Source organism: Budorcas taxicolor, chromosome X (genome assembly GCF_023091745.1).
Source record: "Budorcas taxicolor isolate Tak-1 chromosome X, Takin1.1, whole genome shotgun sequence".
Lineage (NCBI taxonomy): Eukaryota > Metazoa > Chordata > Mammalia > Artiodactyla > Bovidae > Budorcas > Budorcas taxicolor.
This window is the reverse complement of record NC_068935.1, coordinates 39,086,862-39,114,596: the sequence shown is the minus strand read 5'-3', so window position 1 is coordinate 39,114,596 and position 27,735 is coordinate 39,086,862. Positions and strand designations below refer to the sequence as shown.

Here is a 27,735-nt window from a genome sequence, read left to right as displayed (position 1 = left end):
ATTTTTTCCTATATTACATTCAAGTTTCATAATTTGGGGTTTATCATTCCAGCCACTTTTCCTCACATAAAGAAAGATATAGCAAAGCCAGGAAGTGGTGATATTCACTGTCTTCTAGCTCAGAATATTTCTCAGGAATTTATTAGCTCAAGTGCTGGTTTTCACCATCACCTTAGCACCACTCTGATCCTTCATGAAAGCCACAGTGAATCATGTGGTCTGATTCTTTCTTGTTTACCAGAGCTTCCAGCCTCTGCTCAGTACTGTCCTATCTTCAGGAAAAATCATATTCTCCTCTAGCTTGTCAAGACAATGTAGGGTAGTGGCTGGCAGTATAGTGTATGAGAAAGAGCATGAGCTTTAATAGCAGACAATTAGAGTTTAAATCCTAGCAATGCCACTTACTAACTGTGTAGCTTTAGACAAGCTACTGAAAACATCTCTAAGCCTTAGTTTTCTGTGGCTTTAAGATTTTAACAAGATAGCTTGTATACAGTAGTGCCTGCATACATGCTAAGTCACTTCCACTGTGTCCGACTCTGCAACCCCATGGAACGTGGCCCATCAGCCTCCTCTGTCCATGGGATTTTCCAGGCAAGAAAACTGAAGTGGGTTGCCATAGAAGATACTCAATAAATCGTGGTGACAATTGTTTTTGAAACACAGTTCTATCATCAAGTAGGTTTACTCTCCAGTTTTGTCTTATTTGCAGTTGTAACAAGCAAGCCTGTTACAACTTCATCAAAAAGTCGTATGTTAAAATATTGAGCAGGACATGGGCAAGTAGAGAGCCCTTTAGCAACTATTAGAGATCTCCCTCCAAATTGTTGGCAATCTATTCATCATGACTTTTTGAGCACAGCTCTTCAACCAGCTAGGAATAAAGCTATAACTAAATTATCATCTGATCCATATGTAGTCATCTTTTTTTAATAAGGATTTGCTGTAAAGCTGTCATTCTAGTATCCTATTCAAAGAAAAAAAAAACGCATCTTTACTTAACCAGACATGTTCTCACACTGGATTCTCTGGTCACCATTACTTTCCTAAGTTCTTGTACATTATCTGTTTAATAAACCATTCTTTAACAAGGATAGCCAACAAGCTCAGCAAGCTGTCATTTCAAAAAATGTTATGCTTCCCCTCCCTTTGAGAAAGAAAAGGGAGAAAAGCATAAGAAAGATGCTACATGAGGTCACAAGGGTGGCTTCCCAAGCTTTCTTTTACTTCAGAACCAACACTGCAGTACACCCTGGACCAAGGAAAATTATATATGAAGATTATTTGAAAACATTTAGCTTAGGTTTCTGCAGGAGAGGGGGCCATGGTTAAAGCTACTTGGAGTTAAAAGCCTGATTTTCTTTTTCAGAAACAGAACTAGCTTGACTCTCTTGAGTTCCTCATATTTAAATATTATATTGTTCTCTGTCTCTCCCTCTCTATCCCCCTTTAATTAGTATCCATCTGTTTTCCTGGTACTAAGGGGAGGCTCATTGGTTGGTAATTACAACAATGTCCCTGGGCTCCTATTTTGAAAATGTGCTCCTCATTCATGACCTTCCAGGCTCAGGTAACAGTTGCTCTTTTCTGGAATTCTATTGCTTATCGTTATTGGCACCTGTTATTTCCTCCTGCTTGACTCAAGCCAGGAATTTACTTCACTAAAGTCTCTCAAGGCTTCACAGGTAGCTCAGTGTTAAAGTACCGGCCTGACAAGAAGGAGATGTGGGTTTGGTCCCTGACTCAGGAAGACTCCCTGGAGTAGGAAATGGCAACCCACTCCTGTATTCTTGCCTAGAGAATCCCATGGACAGAGGAGCCTGGTGGGTTACTGCCCCTGGGGTTGCAAAGAGTTGGACTCCACTGAGTATTGAATGGAGATAAGGACGAGCAGTTTGCAAGCTTGGAACACTCTTGCCAGCAGTTGGCTAAGCTCCCTTGCACTGATTCCTCTGGTTCCTTCTCCTTAGAAGGCATACGTATTCCTCACAGGGCAATCTTCTCAAACCAACCATGGAGTTCCTAGAGGATCTGATCTTAACTTTCCTGTTCATCACCATCTCCCACTCTGTTCCCACTACCATGGTCATCATTGGTTTTTAAATCAAAATTTGAATAAAAAACTAAACAAGTGTTTGGGCCAAAAATACTTTGTAATTTTTTATTTAACCATATGAAAAAACTTAACAAAGGTATAAAAATGAAGTCTCGTCCAATACACCACCTTTATTATAGCTCCCATTTAACAGTGCTTACCATGCGCCAGCACTTAGCTGAGTGCTTGGTGGGTGTTATGTCATAGGCTCTACATTGCAGCCCCATTCGACAGAGAAGGAAGCTAAGCTCCAAGAGGTTAATTAATTAACCCAAAGTAATACAGGGAAGTTAGTGCTAATTCTGGGACTCAAACCCAAGTCTGTCTGACTTCAGAACTAATGCTCTTAATCATCATTGTGTCTACCTGCTGTTCTGTCATTATACCTGCCACTGTCTTCAGTACCATTTTATTCATGAGTGAATTGAATGCTGTGAAAGGTGAACAACCCTCTGCCCAAACACTTAGGATGAGTTGTAGATTTACCAGAGACTGCCCCACTGCTCTCCACTCACATCAGTATCCTCATAGATCTCTAATCTCATGGTTGCCTACCCCTTTGATTTAGCTCATGTTGTTCCCTTCCCACACACTTCGCTTGCCTTTTTACTTCTTCCTCATCTCTGCCAATGAAACTGTACCCATTGTTTAAATTCCATTTCTTCCATGAAGCTTTACCTCACCAAATTCTCCGCTACAGCCTACCCCTCCCCTCCCCATACCCCTACAGCCCTCATTGCAACTCCAACGTTTAGTGTTTTATTATACACTATTAAGTGTTTATGACTCTCTTTGAGGTCAGGAATCATGTTTTATATGTTTATGTATCTCCATATCACCTTGCACAAGGGTCAGTTTTATAGATGTCCAAAAAATATTTGCTTTGGCTCTAGTAGATATATATGATCAATTGAATTATATATATCTGATCATTGTAATGATCATTACACAATTGATCATTGTGTAATATGTATTTTTTCAAGAGTTCTCCTAGCCCTCTTCCCATTATGAGAAATGAAACCTATGCCACAAGTCTTCAAATGAGGGTTAAAGTACTTTGCAGTATCTAGACACAGTACTGAAATCTCTTATCTTTAACTTGTACTCCTGACAACACCTTACAATTAGTATAACAGGACAGTTGAAAAAGTGTATTGGTGAGTTAACTGAACCAGTTAACATGTAGGTTTTACTGTCAGCTCTGACACTATGCGACCAGGGGCATGTCCTTAACTTCTCTGAGCCCTAGTTTCCTTATCTAGTAAATGGGGTTAATAATGCTTACTAATATTTTCCCCCACCTTAGTGGGTTGTTAAGAAAAAGTAAATGAGAACGAGGCTGTTAGAATATTATATTTTCTATGCATTTTTAATTATCTGGGAAAGAGAGCCACAGTTATCAATTATTTAGAAGTAATTCCATTACTTCCTGTGGAAAAGACTCCAGCTTAGTCCTCAAAGCAAGTATCAGAGTTGGCACAGGGTTTCTGTGAGTTGGCCAGAATTCCTTCAGTGATAAAATCATATGTTCTTGATCTAAAAATTGACCAGTGTGGGCATAGAGAAGAAACTACTTTGTTTTCACTAGGTAATGGGGCAGCTCTCTCTGGCTGCACCACTGGGGCCTTTTGTAACAGTATTTGCTTGCTGTGCTGCCCGTGGCGTGAGTTAATGAACCACTAGAGAGCTGCTCTGAATTAAAAAGGTCATATTTGACATGAGCCATTTCAGCACAAACATCCTGTTCTTTTCCCCTCTTCAAGGGGGAGATTTTATTTAAGACCATCTGTGATTTACCAAAAACTTAAATTGTGTGGATGGCAGAATGGCCCTTGCAAATAAATGTCAGGAGAGAAAATCCACCAGGAATTATAGGATCATAAAATGTGAGAGGTGGAAGACCCTTTAGGGATTGTGGAGTCCAACTGCCTCATTTCACAGGTAAGGAAACTAACATCCAGAGAGAGGAAGTAACTTATTCAAGATCACAGAGTAAACAGTGACAGATGACAGTAGAAGCCAAGTTTTTCCAAGTCATCATACTTCTTGTTCACCGTACTTTCTGCTACATCCATTTATTTAAATTAAACTTGAGCAACATTTTAAGCCATGATAGCAATTTTAGTGTCATTCTCTCAATTGGAAAAGCTGCTTCTAGTCTATTAGCCAGGAATAGCTGGAATACCCCATCCCAATTTGTTCCAAATCAGGCACTTACCATTTTTAGGGAAATCATTTTCCATGCCTTAAAATTTCTGTCATCTCCACAGAGGAGTCAAGCAACTATTTCCCATCTACATACTACACATTATTTCTAAGTTGTTTAAATCTTCAGACAGATGAATAGGCCCCAGCTTCATGAGCATCTGCGTGATATGGTGGGATAGAAATCAGAACAGAAATTGAAAGAGTGAATTTAATTTCAAGATAATTGTTGGGGACCTTGAACAAGTCACTTAACCTGCTTCTGTCAAATGGAAACCACAGCACTAGCAGCATGCTCCCTCTCTGGTCTGCCCTTTGCCCTTAGATCACACACCTTGACTCCATCTCCTACTTCCTTCTAAACCTTTGAAATGCTCTCCATCAGTTTTGTTGGTTGTCTTGAAGACATTTTCCAGCTTCCTTTTCCCATTGCCCACCTTAGCCAACTGGCCACTCTTCTGAGTGTTGTACAGGGCTGCTTGACAAGTGTTCTGGGCTGCCTATGGAGATTCTATCTTTAATATTTGGTGCTATGTGTCAGATTTTCCCAGATGAGGAATTCAAGATGTCTAGGTCTGCTGTAACCCTGAATCCTGAGTGTCTGGCTTTGGTTCCCTGGATCCTGTACCTAATAGTTTCTATTCCTGGGTGACCTCTTTTGAGTGGTCAGACCAGTAAGTATAATTGAATAATATTTTAGGTAACAGGATTGGGGTGATCTGAAGGCTATGTAATTTGAAGGCATTTCATGGGTGTGTGTGTGTGTGTGTGTGTGTGTGTGTGTACAAGCAATAATCTAATCCCTCTTACTTGGAAAAGAAAAGTAGAAAATATTCTTTATAGGTTTGATATGTCAAGGAAACTGCTATAGGAATCTGCAACACTGATTGTAACTTAAGGCAAATATGTGAACTAAATCCACATAGTTAACCTTGGTCCACTGTTCTTCTGAGAATCAGGATGCTGTCTGTAACTAGGAATGGCTGCCTATCTTTAGCTAAAACTTCCCTTTTTTCCCATGTGTATTTTGCCTCAGCTATGTAAGTCTTTTAGACTCCTAAATTAGGATGTTGTTGAACATCTGAAGACTCTTTAAAAGCTTTCCTGTTGACAGACTATGATAACCCATCTCCTCAGAAAACTACTTTATGGAGTGTGTTAATACTGACGAGCTATAGGAAGCACTGATTCTCTAGGGCTTTCTGGGTCTAGGTAAAGTCACTCACTTGGCAATTGTGAATTCGTCAACCCTTTTGAATCACTTAAGGGACTTCTGTAGCCATGGCTTTATCTGTGGCAGGTCTAAGGTTCACTTTGGTGAGCTGGTGGCTCTATATAAAGCATGCCCCAAGTATGGAGTGGGAAAATTCTCAAACCAAGAAGCAAAAAATAGGAAGTTCCAGTGATGTCTCCAAGCTACCCTAGTCTCAACTTCAGAGAGCAGCAACTAGTAGTATAACCTGCATTGACCCAGGAGAACAGAGGAAGTAAGATTAATTCTCAAGGCACATGGGACTTGAGCCTCCTCTATTCTGCACTCCAGAGTAGAGTTCAGTAAACTCTAGTCTGTAGGTGAAATCCAGCCAACTGCATGTTTCTTAAATAGAATTTTGTGGGAACATAGCCATGCCAGTTGTTTATATATTGTCTCTGACTGCTTTAGCACAGCAGGTGCAGAGTGGAGTAGTATGGAAGAGGCTACGTGGGCCACAAAACCTAAAATACTTATGATCTGGCCCTTTAGAGAAGCTTGCCAGCCTCTGCCATAGATTAAAAACTGGGGCTTGAATGGAAATATAAAAGTTGCTTGGATTACAATGTCAAGTGAAAACAATTTGTAAGTTGTATAGCTACAATCCCATAATACTTTTTAAACAAAATGATTTTGCTGTGTATGCTTTTGAAAAGTTCAGACAGTAAAGAATTGAAAATCACAACACTCAGAGAGAACACCTATTAACATTTTGGCATATACCTTTTCTGGCTTTACGGCCAGTGTGTCAGTTTTCTTAATAAAAACAATTGAAACATATTGTATATACTGTTTTGTAGCCTGATTATTTTCACCTATTAGCATATCTTGATATCTTTTCATGTCAGTAAACATTATTCCTACTGGCTACAGAGTATTCCATTTATAAAGATATCATTTAATTTATTTAACCAATCCTCTGCTATTGGACAGTTGGGTTATTCCTAATTTATTTTCTTCTTATAGCAATGCTGTAACAGACATTCATCATATGTACATCTTTTCACACTTGTATTTTTTTATATTCTTTTCCAATTTTTCAGACATCATAAGTTACCTTTATGATGTCTGGAAAAAAATCCTACAGCCCCTTCTAGGGTGAATGGATGTTTCCTAAATGGCAAGAGATTTCAATTATATTAATGTAGACACAGAGCCAGAGGGACTAGGAGGTCACCTTCCCTCACGGGTAGGTTGAATTAGTGTACCCACCTGAGATCATTAAATAACAGCTTTACCACTTAAAACATGTGCATCTCAATAGGTTTTTGTGAAAGCTTCTAGTCACATTAAATATTAATGACTGAGGGCAAAGCATTGCTTCAGGAGAACATAATGGCCCAAAGGAAACTGGAAGGCTCTATTTAAAACAAAAAAAAAATTGACCAAAAAAGGCCCCATAGCACTTGTAGCAGGATCAAATTTCTGATGGAGATAATAGAGCTGGCAGTAAGAAGAGAAGGTGAGAAAGGCAGGAAGGCACTATGCCCTGAGGAAATGGGCTGAACACGCAATGCGCTCAGAGGCCCAAGAAGCTCCTTTGTGCCCCTAGAGCATGATTAAGGGAGACAAGAAATGGGCACAGAGGTGGCACTATCCCTGGCCAGCTCCTATGAGACAAGCACATCCCAATTGCCACAGCAGGCATTCACATGAATGGGGTTCTTCGTTCACCTTCAAATACCTTAATTCAGACTTCTTGGAGACCTGTCTGAGGAACTCTGCTGATTATACATAGACCACCTGGGCTGGGCATTTTTCAAGGGATTTGGTAAACAGGGAACCAGTGTGTAGGGAAGCATAAAAGTCAGTGTTAATCAAATTGAATAGTTTAATGACATCACAGAAAAGAAGAAAGCAGCAAGAAAGACTACTGTGTCTATTTGAAAATAGTCAGTGGTAGAAATGCATTCTGCCTGTAGTGGTCCATCATCCAGACGGAAAAGAAGACTGGCCTTTAATATTCTGCACAATCACTCAAGTGTGAACAGTTAGCCTTTACAAATGAGATGTCAACCCTCAGCTGGTCTTTACCCAACACTTTTCTTCCAGGTTGCCTGAAGTACTATGTGCCACCCATGATAGATAAAGAAATGTCCAATTACCCAGACGCAGGGAGGCAGAGAAAGTTCTGCTTTTTTCCTTGTCAGGTCTGTGATCCTGTCTTTTCTGTACATTGTCTTCAAGAAGAGAGCTGTCCTATGACTGCCTTCCCTTGTCTTTTTTCTTCAGAGGCCAGCCGAAAGTATACTGTTTCCTGTGAGATCTCAAAGGAGGCTTCTTCAGTAGCAGTCTGGGTACCAGTAACAGAGCTGTTTGGAGGGCTTTCAGGAACTTTACTGATTCTAACCCAGAGCTTTCTAACCTTCATTAATTGTGAGAACAATAACTAATATCCCAGTGAGAGGAGCAAGTACCATGTATGCCTGAAAAGCCTGCCTTGCCTTCCTACACTGAGGGGATGTCGGCAGTACCTTGGATAAGCCTGCCAAGCTGGAAACCCTTCTATGATCTGGGATGCATATCTGAACAGCATTAGAAACAACATGGTCTATCGACTCTGCTTCTTCTATCCACATCTTTTCTTCCTTCCTTTTTTAAAAATTTAAACTTTTTTTATTTTGTGATGATTGAACATTCACATGCTATTTGTAAGAAATAATACAGAGATCCTATACAACCTTCACCCAGTAACATTTTGTAACACTATAGCACAATCAGGATATTGACATTGGTTCAAAAAAATGCAGAACAGTTCCATCACCACATGATCCTTCGTGTTACCCTACCTCCCTCCTGCCACAGCCACCACTAACATGTTTCCATTTCTATAATTTTTGGCATTTCAAGAATACCATATAAATGGAAGTGTACAGTGTCTAATCTTTCTGAATTGGCTTTTTTTTTTCACTCAGCATAATTCCCTTGAAAATCATTCAAATAAGGGTATGTATCAGTAGTTGATTGTGTAGTATTCCGCTGTATGGATGTGCCATAGCTTAACATTGACCAGTTGACAACATCTTATTTTTCCAGTTGTTTTTGTTATTATGAATGAAGCTACTATACACATTTATTACATGATTTTGTGTGAACATGTCTTCATTTCTCAGGGATGAATGTCTAGAGTACAATTGCTGAGTCATTTGCTAGGTGAATATTTAATTTTTTAAAGAAAACGACAATCTTTTCCAAAATGACTATACCATTTTAACATTACCACCAGCAACATATGAGTGATTTGCTCTCTTTACGTCCTCACCAGCATTTGACGTAGCCAATTTTTTATTCTTTTCCCCGTTCTGAAGGTGTGTAGTAGTCTCTCATTGGGATTTCAATTTGCATTTCCCTAGTGGTTAATGGTTAATTTGCTTTCCTGGTGGCTCAGTGGATAAATAATGCTCCTGCAATGCAGGAGATGCAGGTTCAATCCCTGGGTCAGGAAGATCCCCTGGAGAAGGAAATGGCAACCCACTCCAGTATTCTTGCCTGGAGAATCTCATGGACAGAGGAGCCTGGTGGGCTACAGTCCATGGAGTTGCAGAGAGTTGGACACGACTTAGTGAGTAAACCACCAACCACCACCACTAGTGGTTAATGACCTTGAACATCTTTTCCTGTGGATATTTGCTACTTATATCTCTTCATACCGTTTGCCTAGTTTCTGATTGTATCATTTTGGTTTTCTTTTTCTATTGAGTTTTAACAGCTTTTAATATACTCTGGATACCTGTCCTTTGTTAAATCTGTGGTTTGCAGATATTTTCTACCACCCCTCAACATGCCTTTCATCTTCTTAACAGGGTCTTTCACAGATAAAGTTTTAGTTTTGGTGAAATCTAGTTTATTTGGTGTCAAGGTTAAGAGCTCTTTGTCTATCACTAGATCCCAAAGATTTCCCTGTTTTTCTCCTAAAGTTTTACATTTAATGTTTAAGTCTATGTTTCATCTTGAGTTAATTTTTGTATAAGATGTATGACTTAGACCAAGTTTCTTCCTTCCTTCTTTCCTTTCTTTCTCTCTCTCTTCCTTTCTTTTTGCCTTCAGATATCCAATTGCATGAACAGCATTTGTTGAAAATCGTTGAATTGGTTTTGTACTTTTTTCAAAAATAAATTATGAATATTTGTGTGGGACACATCTTTTTTACCTGTGACAATGTTACCTCTATCCTCATCTGCAAAAGTGATTACAGAACAAGCCAGCCAAGAATGTTAAGTAAATGTGCTTTTTAGTAAATAGTACTATAAAAACCATAGTAGCTAATATACATGGAGTGTTCCCTATGTGCCAGAATCTTTACATACCTTATTTTATTTATTCCTCACAACATCCTATAATGCACATACTATTATTACCATTTTGCTGATGAGAAAACTCAGAGAGCTTCAGAGAAGTTCTTCAGAGAAGAAATTCAGAGAAGTTAAGTACCTTACTCATGGTTAGTGGTGAATCTGAGAGTCAAAGCAGGTTTTGATTCTAAAGCCTGTCTTAAACAACTAGGCTATCCCTTCTCTGGATACCAATTCTTCATGTGGCAGACCATCCAACCACCCTGGGTAAGAACCAATACTTTAATCTATAATCATTATAATGAGAACAGAAAAGGTCTTATTACTGTTTGGAAAGTGATGACAAGTTTGTAGTGGTTTATAGTAACCCCTGGTTTATATAAATGACCTTCTCATTCTTGAGGAAGAAATTCTAACTGGGGCAACAACCCCTACATCTCACCAATTCCACCTGTCCTTATCAGCTGCTACAATATAAACCATCAAACTCCTCTGAGACAGTGCTCCTTTCTCTATTCCATCTTGGCTGTATGATCCCTCTGAATGTATGAGTGTGTTGTACATGTGGGGGTAAAGAGGAAAGGCTAGTGAAGATTTGCAGGGACTTGGGCCAGGGTCAAGATTAGAGAGAGCAAACAGGGGAAGGGAAGTAGAGACCAGAGTTGGACTGATTTTCTGAAACTTCCATTTGTTAGTTTACTAGCAGGAGAATCGTACTATGTAAAATTACTCAAACTTTCCTCTTTCACCCATGTTGCTTGGGATCTTCATCCAAACATGAACCTATTGGTGCCCTGGATGATCAAGAAGACCGCCTGGAACCCCCTCAGTGACCACTCTGGCTAAACAACCTTTATTGAAAGCTGCTATGGCTCCAAATGCAGTTGTAATTGTTATGAGGCCTCAAACACATGGGAAGTGTGTATGGAAAACTTCCTAGCAATTAAGCAGGCTGGCTGTTTAGCTAGGATGCTTTTAGTGTCTAAAAGCTAGGATGCTTTTAGTGTCTCTAAATTTGATCTTGGCCAGCACTTTCTAAATTCTCCAAAGATGACCTTGTATCATGTAAAGGGAACTTTTTTGTTGATTATCAGACCTTGAAATTCACATTTCCTTATTCTCTCCTAGTTGCTTTCCATTTTGCATTCATTGAGCTTTGGGGAAGCAATAATGCAGTTTGAGCTACTTGGAGGAGTGGGGAAGCACAAAGGCATAAAGAGAACAACAGTAGAGAAAGGTAGTCATTAATTAACAACACATGTTTTGGAAAATGCTTTATTAAAATTCAGAAAGAACTCGGCTGCACAAATCCATGAGTAATATAAAAATTATGATGGTGTTCTGTCACTGGTGAAGACCATTTCTTCTCATGGCTCTTGGAAAATATCCTGCACACCAACCCCAAACACCTAATTTCTATCCTGGTTTCAGAAGTTTTTCCAAAATTCATGACATTTTAAGCTATCTGAAAATGGCTATAAATGTATCCATGGGAGAGCCAGGGGGCAAAAAAGGAAAATATTTTATCTCCAGAAGACAACCTTGAGCTTTGAAGAAGGGTTCCATGGGCAATGATAGAGATTGTGAGTTTAATATTCATTGTTTTCTTAAAGAAGGTGGTCAGTCTGAGGCTGTCATTACAAATACCTCCTTATCCCTGAGCTATAGACCTTCAACTACAGTTTGAACTAGGAATGATCCTAAGCCCTTTGAGTCTCATTGCCTAAGCAGTCTTCAAGATTCCAATTGCCTTTTCTATCTGGCAGATTCTTTCCTCCTCTTTGAGAGAATTCTAGCAGTTGAGAGGCCACAGGCATTCTAATTCATTTTCTTGTACTGGAAAGCAAGACCGAGAAGTCATCTCCTGCCTCCTGAAAAAATAAGATATACTTTTCTCTTTAGAAGTTTGTCTCTGAGGGAAAAAGTCATCCTCTCTATCTTCACTTCCCTCCTAGAAGCATCCCTTGCCCAAGGAATCATCTTACTTTGATATCTGGGGAGAGGGAGTGAACTGTATCAGTCTGGGAAAAATTAGGAGAGAGAAACCACACAGTAATTTAAAAAGAGGAGGTTTACTGTAAGTATTAACAATCATAGGGGATTGGCTAGTAAGAATGTAGGAGTAGCAGATATTAGGAGCAGCCACTACACCCTATGACTGAATTAGAGCACCCAAGGGAAAACCCTTTCCAAAGGGATAGATCCAGACCTTGCAGGAGAAGGCACAGTTGTGGTTCAGTGGATAGGAGAGAATGGCTGTGGGGCTATGGTAGCAGAACTTGGTGGAATTCTGACTCCTAGAACTTTCTAGAAATCTGCCCAGTGGAACTTTTGGAAAATCTACCCTCTACAGTGCCAGGGAGTGCTGTTCACAGAAAGGTATCTCCAAATAGGCACTTCACGACAAAACTGCCTGAGGGAGGGGTACTGGGCCGAGTTGCTGGGTGCTGCTGATTAGCATGTACTACAGGCTTCCCTGGTGGCTCAGAGGTTAAAGCATCTGCCTGCAATGCGGGAGACCTAGGTTCGATCCCTGGGTTGGGAAGATCCCCTGGAGGAGGAAATGGCAACCCACTCCAGTACTCTTGCCTGGAGAATCCCATGGAGGAAGGAGCCTGGTAGGCTACAGTCCATGGGGTCACAAAGAGTTGGACATGACTGAGCGACAAACTACTAACTACTACTAACTACAGAAACTACATGCCGGAAAAGCTACAGACTGGAAATGTAGTGCTAGGAAAGTTGCGTGTGCTGCTAGAGACAGGCACTGGGGATGCTGGGTTGCTACAGTGCAGAAGCCTGCCAAGTGAGCACACCAGCACCCTGCAGCCAGGACAGAAGGCTCCTTCCTGCCAAAATGTCTCTCCTGTGCCCCCTACTGACAAAGCTTAACACTGTGCCAGCTGGCAAAGGTAAAATATATAAAGGGCCCAGAACTCTTTACATGAAGCAAGCCATAAAGGGTGAATTTGAAGCTAAGAGGCAATGAATCAATAACTGGCACACCAACTTAGCTCAGATAGTAGTAACTCTCTTAGATTGTTAGTTCCTAGCCCCAGTTCCTATGTTGAGTGGTCTCTCTTCTTCTTACATTTTGGGATGAGGAGATAGAAATCAGTTACCTTCTCATGCCGGTCAGAATGGCTGCTATCAAAAAGTCTACAAACAATAAATGCTGGAGAGGGTGTGGAGAAAAAGGAATCCTCTTACACTGCTGGTGGGAATGCAAACTAGTTCAGCCACTATGGAGAACAGTGTGGAGATTCCTTAAAAAACGAAATAGAACTGCCATACAACCCAGCAATCCCACAGCTGGGCATACCCACCGAGGAAACCAGAATAGAAAGAGACACGTGTACCCTATGTTCATCACAGCACTGTTTACAATAGCCAGGACATGGAAGCAACCTAGATGTCCATCGGCAGATGAATGGATAAGAAAGCTGTGGTACATATACCCAATGGAATATTACTCAGCCATTAAAAAGAATGCATTTGAATCAGTTCTAATGAGGTGGATGAAACTGGAGCCTCTTATACAGAGTGAAGTAAGCCAGAAAGAAAAACACCAATACAGTATGCTGCTGCTGCTGCTAAGTCACTTCAGTCGTGTCCAACTCTGTGCAACCCCATAGACAGCAGCCCACCAGGCTCCCTGTCCCTGGGATTCTCCAGGCAAGAACACTGGATATATTAACGCATATATATGGAATTTAGAAAGATGATAACAATGACCCTATATGTGAGACAACAAAAGAGACACAGATGTAAAGAACAGACTTTTGGACTCTGTGGGAGAAGGCGAGGGTGGGATGATTTGAGAGAACAGCATTGAAACATGTATATTATCATATATGAAAGAGATCACCAGTCCAGGTTCAATGCATGAGACAGGGTGTTCAGGGCTGGTGCACTGGAATGGCCCCGAGGGATGGGATGGGGAGGGAGGTGGGAGGGAGGGTCCAGATGGGGAACACATGTACACCCATGGCTGATTCATGTGAATGTATGGCAAAACCACCACAATATTGTAATTAGCCTCCAATTAAAATAAATTTTTAAAATGGCAAAAAATAAAATAAAATTGGATTCAAAAAAAAGAAATCAGTTACCTTTTGTCTCCCCTTTATCACCTCTCCCCACATCTTGTGTAACACCACGGGGAAATAGCAGCTATAGCTCTGTCTCCACTGCTCAGTCTCTCCTTCTCTGATTGCTAAATTCAGGTTACCTTCAACTCTTTGTTCTCCACCTACCTTCACTGTCCCAACTGGGATGGGGACAAACATTTACTTAATGTCTAACATATAGCAGATTGCAGTAGAGGTGGCAGAGTGCAGTGCTTAAAAGTATGGGCTTTCGGACTTCCCTGGTGGCGCAGTAGATAGGAATCCGCCTGCCAATGCAGATTCAATCCCTGCTCTGGGAAGATCCCACCTGCTGCAGAGCAACCAGGCCCATTCCCTGCAACTACTGAGCCCTTGCTCTAGAGCCCAGGAGCCGCAACTACTGAACCCACACACCGCAATGAAGAGTAGCGCCTACTCGCCACATCTAGAGAAAGCCCACATGTAACAACAAAGACCCAGCACAGCCAAAAAATAAATAAAATAAAATGAGTTCCATGTACCAGCAGCCTCAGCATCACTAGGGAATTTACTTATTAAAAAAAAAAAAAAAAGCATGGGCTTGGTAGTCAAGTGTGGATTAGAATCCTCACTCTGCCATTTACTCCCTGTGTGATCTTGGGCAAGTTGCTTAACTTTTTTAAACCACCATCTCTTCAACTGTAAATGGAGATAATCCTACCTGCAACTCAAGAGTGTTGTGAGGATTAGGCATAAGTAATGCACCAAATATTGGATGGGCCAAAAAAGTAATGTGCCAAATATAATGCCTAACACCTATTGTTGTGGTTCAGTTGCTCAGTCGTGTCTGACTCTTTGCGACCCCATGGACTGCAGCACGCCAGGTTTCCCTGTTCTTCACCATCTCCTAGAACTTGCTCAAACTCATGTCCATTGAGTCGGTGATGCCATCCAACCATCTCATCCTCTGTCGTCCCCTTCTCCCCCTGCCTTCAGTCTTTCCCAGCATTTTCATAAAATGAGAATCATAATAATACCTGCCTCATAAGGTGGTTGTAAGTATAAAATACATATAAAATGCTTAATGCAGCAAGTTACACAGGAAGATAATTGAGCAATAAGTGGTAGCTCTACATAGAGATGTACCCATCAGGCATTGTGCTATATATTTACATTCTTTCATTTGTTTACTGTCTTATTTCCCCTTTGTCTTCCCCACACTCACTCTCACCTCCCTACTTCAGTGCTTCTGCCTACAGACAGAAACAATATTCTTGACCAGCTGACTGCCTGCTACTCTCGTGAGCAAACCTAGACCACCAGCTCCTCTTCAACCCAAGGCCCTCTTGAGATGGAGACAGAGGGGCTTAGTTATTCATTCTGGCTTATGACGGAAGGTCTCTATCCCTTGGCAAAAGAACTAATTTCCTTAGTAGTTATACAATTGCTTCTTTGAAGTTGGTTACACACCAAGGGAAGAAAGAGCCAACTCACAGACCTCTAAATCATCCTAAAATCGAAGTCTCATTCTACTTCCAGTCATTAGAGAGAGACTGGGAAGAAAAAGGAAATGAGACTAAATCTTGTTGGAAAGAGCACGTTTTTCTACTGTCAGAGCAATATGCCCTCAGCAGAGCACAGACCAAGTGACACATACAAAACTCCTTTTTTATTGAAAAAATGTCAGGTGTTTCATAAGGAGCCATTGATACTCATGTATGAATATTTGGTTTATTACACAAGTGATATCCCTGGGTAAGTTGGAAGCTCATGCAACTTAAGAGCAGGCAGGGATACATGTAAAAATTGGAGAAGTCTGTGACTGTCTAATCAGTCTCTCCCACTGGGCATGCTTGTTATGCTATGCTGTGCTAAGTCGCTTCAGTCGTGTCTGACTCTGTGCGACCCCAGAGACAGCAGCCCACCAGGCTCCCCCGTCCCTGGGATTCTCCAGGCAAGAACATTGGAGTGGGTTGCCATTTCCTTCTCCAATGCATGAAAGTGAAAAGTGAAAGGGAAGTTGCTCAGTCATGTCTGACTCTTCGCTACCCCATGGACTGCAGCCTACCAGGCTCCTCTGTCCATGAGATTTTCCAGGCAAGAGTACTGGAGTGGGGTGCCATTGCCTTCTCCGGGGCATGCTTGTTAGAACTTTTCAAATCTATGGACCTCAAGCCATTATTTTCAATGTATATTCTGTAGCCATCAGTCCAACCCAAAGGAGCCACTGATTCACAAAGAAATCCCATACATAAGGGTAAGGGCTTTGTTTTGTTGGAGATCTCTTTATAGTACAGTTAATGAGGAGTGAAGGGGTTATTTCTGAGATATTTCGTAGGTACTTAAAAACACTTGTAGCAAGTCCTCTGCCTCCAGGCTACTATGCAACATGCCATTTGAAACTGTTCATTAGTGTGTACTCCAAGTTCCTTTGTATGTCTAATTTGCAATCTGAGAGGTGTCCCAGAAAGTAAAGTATACATGATATTCCTGAGCTTTTCTTTTCTTTAAAAAAAAATTATTTATTTGCTTTTTTATTTGGCTGTACCAGGTCTTAGTTGTAGCACGCAGGAGCATGTGGGATCTAGTTCCCTGACCAGGGATCAAACCTGGGTGCTGTGCACTAGGAGCATGGAGTCTTAGCCATTGGATCTCCAGGGAAGGCCCTTGAGCTTTTGTTTTAAACATACATTTGTGAGAATTCCTATTTTGTTGGTTTGTATTATTTTATGTATTCCTGCTCATTTGATTTTATGACTAAGCAAGAATTTTGATACCCCTGCAACTAGGCTATGCTGAACATGTTCCTTCCAGGGAGAAATTGTGATTCTGACTCATCCATTTACCCAGCCTATACCTAAGGAAATTTGCCACTGGCTTCTACTCACGGTATCTAGTAGAGCTGCAGCCATCACCTCAAGAGAAATAGGAATCATTCACCTTGCCAGTTTCCCACACATCCTATCCAAGTTTCTGAGCAATTTCATTAGCATGCCAGGAAGTAAAATTAATGCTAAATGGCAAAGACAAGTCTACCCAAACTGAGGCCTTGGAATCCAGCCAATCCCCACAGAGAAGCAATTGCTACTCATTGTGACACAGTGAGTGGAAAAGTGCAGGTAGGGGTAGATGACAGTGAGGTGCCTAAGCAGCTACTGCGTGTTGAAGTGGAGTAGATCTGCCAGCCAGAGACCTGGATATTGGACTAGCACAACAAAGGGTTTTAAAGGGCACAAAAACATGGCGCTTTTATTTCCACTGCTTCTAATGTTTTGAACAAAGAACTCCCTGTTGTCCAGCTGCTGCCATTAATTTTTTTTTTTTTTTGCTTTCTCTACTCAAGCAGGAGACAGCAAGCCCAGCTACTCAGTCTCCTACTTCATGTCTCTGCTTCTCAGTTACCCCTCCCTGGCTTACCTTCCATTGCATGGGGTGGAAAAACTATACACGTTGGCATCTTTTCTCTTTTTAAGCTCAACACATCACTGAGAGGCATTTTTAAATAATTTCTTTAGAAGGAAAAAGCATGTTTAACACATAAAAAGTGCTTAGAAGTTCATAAAACAAAATAAGAGGACATAGATGAATATTTCTATAGAAAGGGTTTGGTTTGGTGTTTTTTTTTGTTTGTTTGTTTGTTTTGTATTGGGGCTTAACATAAGGAATAACTTTTATCACAATGGTTTCCTAGAACATTAAAACAGATTACTTAAGAAAACTGCAGCTGTGGGTAGGATTCTCTGCTTATTATGCTGCGTGCCCAAGTGAAGGTAGGTCCGTAACCTCCCGACTGATATTCAGCCAGTGTGCACTAGCTGGGCATACTAGTTTTAAAATATTCAAAAACTTCTGTTCCAGTTGGTAAGTAGGTATTGTCAGGTGCCCCGTAAGTGATCACCAGCCATTCCTGCTAATAGATAATCACTGTTCAGATACCTCCTAAATGACTGCCTGATCCTTCTAGAATCCTCCAGGCTTCCCACAGTCTAGCAATAATAGGTTGACCTCTGGCACAACAAGGGATTTCCTGGGCCCTATTCCAGTGGTGAGGTTCTATTTAGTTACTCATGCCATACTGGTGTTTGAATACTTTGCGTATCATCCCTAGTTCCCCTGGTCTTATTCCCGTGACTTGAGACTGTTTTTATAGGCAGAACCAACCGGCTAACCAGAGAACCCCCATTAGAGTTTAATGCTCTTATGTAGGCTAAGTTCAGTTAGTGAAAGAAGAAATTAATTTAGAAAATATTAGCGAGATGAACATGAAAATTTGTTTAAAAATTGGGGAAAGCATTTTTACTTTAAAAAAAATAACCAGTAAATAGCATGAGCCACAATTATTGTCAGGCATTACAGTGCTGTCAGCAAATTGAAGGAAATAAAACTCCACTGCTTGTGCATTCACTAGGCCATATTCCAAAGCATAGTTAACAGAATATAAGGTACCACCCACTCCGGTGTTCTTGCCTGGAGAATCCCAGGGACGGGGGAGCCTGGTGGGCTGCTGTCTATGGGGTCGCACAGAGTCGGACACGACTGAAGCGACTTAGCAGCAGCAGCAGCACCGTGCCCTCAAAGTTCTTACAACCCAGCAGAGGATATATCGCAGGTACCCAGTTAATTATTCATATAAGTACTGATAACCATTTAGAGAATCATACTAGCACTAAATATGTCTTGGAAAGGTACAATGTCATCATACTTCCTGTTGTACAGGAGAACCTCCAGACTGGAAAATGTTCAGTTCCTGTGAGAAAAATAAGAGGGGGTTCACTTAGACAAAGCCAGGCTATCTCTGTAGTATTAAATTAGTACTGACTCTACAATGATGAGTAATATTTAATGCTACAAACTCTGACTACTAAAGAAAAACTTATTGAAATCAGTCTGATGATGCAAAACAGACCATTGAAGGATTCTTTCTGCTCCTATGATGGAAACAAATTGGATAATTTTGATTCCCTTATCATTCTCTACAAAATTATATTTGCTAATAGAATGCAAGTATCATTGGTAAAAAAGAAGAACAGAGATGAATCATTATCATGAATGTTCAGATAAGGACCATCAGATTCAGAAAGTTACATTATTATATTGCCTAAATAAAACCAACTAGAATTTCCCACAGCAAACAGTCAAAGGTTTGTGCATAACACACTTGTTTAAAGTACAGTTGACGGAAACACTTACTCCTCCTGGGTCCTGCTGGAGTTGGGACTGCTGTTGGAGAAACTTTCTGGAAACCCATTAGAAATTCTCCTCTTTGAAGTTCTCAGCCATCTCTTAGCCATCTTCTTAGTTTGTTGGTATCCATTTGACTCTCTTCCTTTCTCATTAGCAGTCTTCTACTCCAGACATCCTACCACCAGCTCAAATAGGAAGGGGAATACAGGCTGACATGTCTGATACCGTCATTAACCCACTCACCTTCCAGCTTCATGCTGGGGGCTCTGGCACTTGCTAAATGGCTTCCCTGTGTGAGAAGCTCATAGAGATTGAAGTTGCATCAGTGGGAGGTAGGAAAGGGGCTTCCTGGGTGTCAGACATCACATTTGTCTTACCCTTGCCTCATTCACTGTATCAGTTCTCACTGAGTGCCTACTGTGCACTAAGGGTAGCCTCTTTCACTTTATTCCTAGAAGTCTATATTCCTTTCCTTTCCCACATGTTTTGGCCAACTCACCAGTATCCTGAAATTCATCAACCTCAATTCTCCCCTCTGATGAGCTTAAGTGGAATTTAATAATCCCTGCTAATTTGTCTTGTGACTCTGTCATATAAATAAAAGCTATGGACTCTAGGTTAGATTATAAGCATCAAATTAATTTTACTACAAAGGTCAGGCTGCTCTCCTGGTGTTCTGTTGTGCTTGAAGGTGAGTCACTGCGTGCTTGATAAAAACCTTCCTATCTGAGCTGTATTCAAAACAGATTTCAAGATATAGCCAGACTGAAAAACAGACATTTGAAGATAAAGAGTGTGTACTCTGACCTCCTGGAAAAAGCAAGCAGCTACAGTGATTTTATGGATATATACACCATCATCTCTAAGAGATGATAGGCATTAAGCTCAGAACCTCTTGCTCCCAAAGCAAATGTCTACTTATCTTTTCCACCTAGCCGCTCATGTCAGAGGAAAGAAATATTTCTTCCCAAATGACTTCTAAACTTGTTTGCCTGAGAAATGCTGTTCCTAAGGAAGCCGGACTTCTCAGTGGAGTTTGGCTCAAAAAAAAAGGAAAAAAAGACACATAATCATATTCAGATAATGGCAGATACCTCCACCCTGGTTCCATTTAACCTTCATCTCTCTTCCTAATTTCCTAATTGTTCTCTCTTTCCAGGGGCTTCCCTTATAGCTCAGTTGGTACCTGATAGCTCTCTCTTTCCAGCTTACCTCTCTTGGCCAACCCTGTTGTGAGTTCATGTACTCCTGATGCATGTGTCTAATATACTCATCAGTTCAAGTTCTACAAGTAACATTCATGTAATAATAACTTGCCATTTATATTCCTAGAAAAATCCAAAGATGGTCTCTGAGGCTATCAAGTCACATCCAGGCTATTGTCAAAGCTATAATACCTTGAGGCTATAGGGAATGGGGTCACAGACTTCTTAGAGTATGACAATTCCTTTGGGCATAATTGTGGTCTCTTTCAAATTTCCTTAAAAGAGACAGCAACTGTCAATTTTCTATTCCAGAAAATAGGCCCAATAGAGAGAGTTATGTGTGTGAATGCTCCATCGTTTAGTCATGTCCGACTCTTTGCAATCCCATGGACTGTAGCCCTCCTTATTCCTCTGTCCATGGGATTTTCCAGGCAAAAATATTGGAGCAGGTTGCCATCTCCTACTCCAAGGGATCTTCCCGACCCTGGGATTGAACCTGCTTCTCCTACATTGGCAGGTGGATTCTTTATTACTGAGCCACCTGGGAAGCCCCAGACGGGGTTATAGTCAGATTGCAATTCTGAATTTAATTCTTCTCAATGAGAAATTTGCAAGTAGACCTAGGGAAGCTCTATAGCCTGCTCTTCACAATGTTCAAGTTTCACCTGTGATAGTCATACTGCTGACCCACTGTGTGCAGGACATGTGTGTTCAGTGGTTGGGTTTTTATTGTTTTTTTAGTAATCCTTACCCCTTGCGCAAGTCTCCTAGAGCCAGTGGTGTTTGTAAGAAAGTTGAGTTATGTAGCCTGAGGCTGTGGAGCAGAGAAAGCAGGAATTGAAGTGGCTCAGGAAGGCATCATCTGGAATAATAATGAAGACCAACTAAGTCACTAAAACAGATCCAGAATGCTTTTTTTTTCCCCTCAGGAAAATTCAATCCCTCTTTGCAGATACCCTATGAGGGGCCTAACATTCCATCTGGACAGGCACACAAGTCAAACACCTTAATTTCTGAAACAGAATGACAGCTTGGCCCATTTTTATGTCTAATAGCTAAAACATGTGGATTTCTCTTCAGCCCACAACAGACGATCTGCCTGCCTTCCATGTGCTCACCAGAGCACTCCATCTTGAATTATCTGCCCTGTAGCTGTATATCGGTACAGACCAAGCAGATGTGCTGGCCCAAGAAGTGCTGTCTCCAGGGAAGCAGACCCTATCATCAATGCGGTTTGGTTCAGAAATGACATGATCATATTCAAATAATGTCAAACACATCTGTCCTGGTTCCCTAGAACCTCATCTGTCTTTCTTGTGTACCTCGTGCTCTCTCCTGTTCACCTGCTGTGTGCACCCCTTTTGTGAGTATGTTTACTTCTGATGGGAATAGCTAACACACTTGTTAGCAGAAGTTCTCCTGGTGACATTCATGGCGGAACTTACCAACATCTCACCGTTCAGATTTTCTCATTCTTTTCCTCTAGCTAGTAGGACAAGGAAGATTGTCACTTTATTCTTAGGGCTTCTATTGCAGAGTCTTGTTGGTCTCCATTTCATGTGTGAATTTGCCCACCCCTACCCCCACGTGGATTATAAACTCTCTGAGGGAAGTAACTATCTTGTTTCTCTTATGACCCTCTCAGACTAAGAAAAACACTAAGTACCACTCGTTCATTCATGAAACTATTCAAATGAACTCTGCTGGTTTCTGGATTCCAGGGTACTCTTTTTTTTTTTTTTTCTTCTTCTTCTTCTCAGAAGGGGAATTTTACTCTGATGTTGTATTGTACTCTGCCAGAAGTAAAAATGTACTCTGTGGTTCTGGGCTTTGAGCTACAACCATATATCCCATTCATAGTGGCTTGAGGCATCTACACTCCTCACAGTAGCTGAGAGTAGCTGAAAACTCTGACCCACTACATTCAGTAGGTCCTGCCAGCTTTGAAGGAGCTGCCCAAGGCACTTTGCCTCTGTTCCTCGCCTCTCTTTCTAACCCAAATTCTGTCATGAAATGGTCATGCTGCCTCCGCTAATTTTCACTTAACCTCTCCATGCCTCCCTGTTTTCTTCAAAAAAGCCCATCCATATCGACCTGCCTTCCAGGGATATTTTGAGGACATACTGCTGATAAGAAAACATTCTCTGAGAGAATATTGATGACAGTTGTTTAGTGGCCACAGAAAGAGAGGGCAGTCAGCAGTAATTGGGGGCCATGTTTAGCCACCCAACCACCCATTATCATTGGTACTCAGATTGATTCTAATGCATCATAATAATACAGCTTATAATCCACATATAGGGGGGTAATTTATTGTCAGGTGGTGATTGTTAGTAATTACAAGCTGTTTGAACATATTCAGAACATAACATAGGTGTAGACATCTCTTGTTTTCCTTTCTTCCTTTGTTTGCAAGTCTAATTTTATACCCTTCTGCCTATCCTATTTTCTCCTTTTACACTTTATAATATAGTATTGCTGTTATTCTTTAAATAAGCTAGTGTCTTGATGGACAGCTAAAATACCAGGCACAGATTTGGAAAAGCAGTTTAAGTAGCCAAGTCCAATTTAAGAATGGTGGTGGATTTTATCACTCAGCTTTATTAATGGACCTCCTTCCTGCTGCATTGCATTTCTTTTCCTAGTGCATTAATATAAAAGCCCTCGCCTCTCCCATTAACCCCTTTGGCTGGTGTTAACTCATTCCTGGGCATCTGTTGCCATAGCTGCAGCCACCCCTCAGCTGGAGCCTTCTTGCTAGCCCCTGCAGAGGCCATGCTGGGCTGGCCTGCTTATTCCAGGCGTCAGCTGTTAGGCGAAGGGCAAGAGCTTCATGACCTCAGAGGTCAAACAGCCTGTCCCATGTGTCTACGCCCTGTCTTTTTTTTTTTTTTCCTTAGCAGCAGAAGGGTATGTGGCTGTCCAGCCTCAAGGCTGGGAACCATGTGTGGGAATATTACCAGCACTTTTCCTCCCTCACCCCCTCCTGGGCACCCAAGCAGGTAGCCCAGCACCATATTCAGAAGATGATCGATATTTCCCCTTTGTTTTGTGAATTTCTTCTTTACACACCTGCGGCAGCTGTGGGGACTCTACACAACTTGTGTCTGTTCATTGAAATAATTGCCAACAGTTTTATGGAGCATCTCTTGTGTGTATTTTTGCCCATTTACAGATTTGATTATATCATTTGCAGAATGGAAACGTGGCTTTCCACTGCTTATTCTCATTCTCATAGATCTTCAAGGAGAGAAGACCCTTTTAAAAACAAAATGGTAAGGACGTGCACATGGTTATGTTAATATCACACAGGCAAAAGTCAAGACCTTCAGGAGGTTCCCCAGGCACAAACTGACCAGGTGATGAACACATCGTGTACAGATTGTTGTTTGAGTCACTAGCCGGCACCATCCTATAAGAAATAGCTCAGAAGAGAAAATGTTGGGTACCTCTAATGTGTGACTACTTTCTGCCCTAGGCTTCTGCACTAGGCCAGATCAAACATGACTCCCACACATGCAGCTTGGGCTGGTTCAGTGGGATTTAAGGAAAATGTTCAAAGGTGGAAAGAGTCCACATAGACCAGTAGTACGGAGTTGGAAAGGAAATTTTGATTTTGTCTGTGCTGTGCCAGCTTTGCCAGACAGCTGGCAAGGATAAATCTGTGGATTAGCTCCAGACTCTCAAAAATTCATAACCATTTAGCCCTTTACCTTGACTTTAACAGGAATGATGTTATAGAGTCGACAACAGCGGCAGAGCCATAGCGACATTAATGAGTAGCCTTGATAGAGTATCCTCTACCCTTCAAAATACTCTTACAATTAATATCTCTTGTTTAACCATCTCACCAACCCTTTAAAAATCAGTATTATTGTTGTTGTCTGTGTTTTTGAGATGAGGGAACCAAGTCATATTAAATGACTGGCCCAAAGTCACATGACCAGCAAATTGATAAAAAGTCTTCTAACTCCAAACCCTGAGGTACAGGCAATACACACAGCACTGTCCCCCTGCTTGCTAGCCCACTGCCACCACCATGTCCCCAAAACTCTGGGTAAACAAATTAAGACCCATGCAGAAATTCACTTGAAAAACAAAAGTAGCCTTCTTACAAAAGAATTAATGACTTTCCATATGTGTGCATGCTAAGTCGCTTCAGTTGTGTCTGGTTCTTCCCCTTGGACTGTAGCCCACCTGGCTCCTCTGTCCATGGAATTTTCCAGGCAAGAATACTGGAGTGGGTTGCCATGCCCTCCTCCAGAGGATCTTCCTGACCCAGGGATTGAACCCAGGTCTCTTCCATCTCCTGCATGGGCAGGCAGGTTGTTTACCATGAGCACCACCTGGGATGCCTGACTTTCTATATGAATTCACTACTAAATGTTACCTTTGTTCATAGATTACCAGTTACTGGGCAACCTGGAGGTGGATGGGGGAAGCCAGGGAGCTCATTGGAATGTGAAGAACAGCACAAGTTAAAGCTCCTGGAGACTGAAGAATCCTTCTGAAAATCAGATAAAACATTCTGAAGAGACAGTCATTATGCATAGTAGTACTATAAAGATAAGCAAGGAATAATTAACACAAAATTCAGAATAGTGGTTATCTCTGAGGGGAGATGGAAAGAATTAGGGGAGGGGCACATGGTGGCCTTTAAAGTTCATGCATGCATGCGTGCTCACTAGGTCGTGTCTGTCTATGACCCCCTGGACAGTAGACCACCAGACTCCTCTGTCCATGGGATTCTCCAGGCAAGAATACTGGAGTGGGTTCCCATTCTTTCTCCAGGGGATCTTCCTGAGCCAAGGATGGAACCCACGTTTCTTGCATCTCCTTCATTGGCAGGCAGATTCTTAACCACTGCGCCACCTGGGAAACCCTTAAAAGTAATAGTTATATTCTTTTTCTTCAACTGCCTGTTGTATATACAATTTTAAGTGCACCATTTTTGGGGGGGCTTTTTGTTCTCTCTTTTTTTAAATTGGAGGATAATTGCTTTGCAATGTTGTGGTGGTTTCTGCCATACAAAAAACACGAATCAGCCCTAAGTATATAATATCCCCTCCCTCTTGAGCCATGAATCATTGTTTTTTATACTTCACATTTGTCTCTTATAAATTCCTCTTTATAACTACTCAATATTTAATTTTTAAAAATAGAAAAAAGTGTGAGTCAGTGGAAAAATAAGACTTGATATGCAGAAATCAGCTGTACATTATAAGGAACACTGCTCTTGAAAGCTAGGTGCACTTTGTTCTTTGCTTTGTTTTGTTTTAGGTGCACTTTGATAAAATCCTTAGCTAGCTCTGACAGTGTCTTCCAGCGACATACCAGTTAGTTTCTCAAGATGTGATTTGTGAGGAGGGCAAGCCTTCCCAGAATTTTGCTAGGGTCGCTGAGCATTTTAGCTGCCTTACCCCTCCCCTCCCCTCCCCTCCTTTTTGACAGTGAACTTCTAGCTTCTGGAAGAGGAAAGAACAGTGGCATGGTCATTTGGGAATTTGAAGCTAAGTGCTTGAACTGTAACCATGGATTTATGGGTTGTTACCCAAAGACATATTATCTTTATGGCTTTCCTTGGTGTCGCGCCTGACAGAGAACGCAGTGGACGAGTGGGCTTGTGTATTTATTTCCATCACTGGTTGGTTTCTCTCTGGCCAATCTAGGCATGCTGTAAGCACAGGCTGACAGGAATTATGGCTTTTCTTCCATGTGGAAATAAGTGGATAAGCAAATACTCCCAGCCTGATTTTCTTTCCAATTCATTATTTACACAGAATTCACCTTGTGTAATCATTTTCAAATCAAATTTGCTCTACCAGTCCCTGTAAGCTTTGCTCTGGAGATCGTCACCAACCTAGACGTCTTTTATTTTTTAACTGCTTATGTCTCTTCCATGTTAATACCAACTTAAAAAAGAAATAAAGAAAAAAAAAGAAACACGAATGGATTAAAGGTAATGTCACTAGTGGCCTGGAGATTCACTCAGGAAGAAAATTTCAGTTACAGCAGAAATGGATAAAAGGAAAGAAAGTCAATAACTCACATGTGTTTGCTATTTGGACTACTATTGCTGTATTAAAATATTCAGGAGAACTATTGAATTAAATGGGGAAAAATACATCATATATAAGATAGATTCCAGGAAAGGCACTTTTATGAATAGTGTTCCAGAATCACAAACTGCTGACCAAATCACTTGCATACGAATTACTCCTAGAGTAGGCTGATACATACAGTGGGTGTCCTCTGCCCAGCTGTCACAGAGGTCCATGCTGTGACCTCCCTTTCTAACCTTCCTTTGTCTTCCTGGAAAGCTGGCCATGAAGAGCACTGCCCACTGCCCCCTATCCTGGTCACAGATAATTGAGACGTGACACTAACTTATTGTGGTTTTCCTCCACCATAGATGAGGTGATCACGAGAGGAGAGCCTGGATACAAATGCCATTAATGCTTTTGGAGAAAAAAAAAGCAAGTGGGTTTTGGCAGCAGGTCTGATGGGTTTGGAGGAAGGTAACACTGGAAAATCTTCTGAGGATTTTATTAGCAGTACCGCTTTTAGAAAATGCATCAATCAAATAAGAGGCATATACGTTAGTCCTGCTGTTCTTTCTGGCAGTGCGTTGGTAAAGAATTGGTTAAAGAGAAGCCATCTTATTCTTCTTCGTTTAAATACATTCCCCACTATTATTAATGGCTGGTTCCTATACTGGTACTTTCCTGTTCTTTTCGCCTGAAGTAATCATAACACTCCCCTCTCTCCTCACCCATAATAGCCCCTGTTTACCAAAAGGTATCAGAGGTAATGCCCAGTATGGTTGATGTATTAATAATGATTACTAGTATTCTACTACTACTTATTAAGCTAGGCATTGCAGTGGGGCTTTTCTTCCAACGTATTTTCTCTTTTACTCCTTACCACAACCCTATGAGATAGGTACTTGTTGTTATCCTCATTTTTCAAATGTGGAAAATGAAGAACAGAGTCACTTCATTAGAATCATGCAGCTAATAAGCTGCAGGCCAAGATTAGAACTCAGATGTAATCCAAAACCACGATCTTAATCATTGTTACAACTTCATTTTTCTTTGCTTGAGGTCATACAGCATAAAGGGTTGAGAGTTTGTTATCCTTGGTCTCGGCAAAGGCATGAAGGGAGTTGTTGAAAGTGTGTTTCAGGTTTCCAGAAAACCTCAGTCATTTTGAAACATGAAGGGAAGTGGGGACAGTGTGACGTTCTGTATAGTAAAGGCTTTTGTTATTTTCAAATTGAGGTGGAGTTTAAAAACCCAAGTTGGGCTGGACTGTAGAGGTAAAGAAGCCAGATCGGGGCCAGGGTTGCTGGCCCAAAGCAGAGCCATTAGTCACTGGCTGCTGCGGCTCCATGTGTATATATAGCATTGCCCTT

At 41.2% G+C, this 27,735-nt stretch overlaps 1 protein-coding gene across 1 annotated transcript in view; it reads left to right on the top strand.

Annotated features, from left to right (window-relative positions):
- Positions 1 to 27,735, top strand: part of ENOX2 (ecto-NOX disulfide-thiol exchanger 2) — a 282,851-nt gene that overhangs the window by 159,392 nt on the left and 95,724 nt on the right. The window lies entirely within an intron of this gene.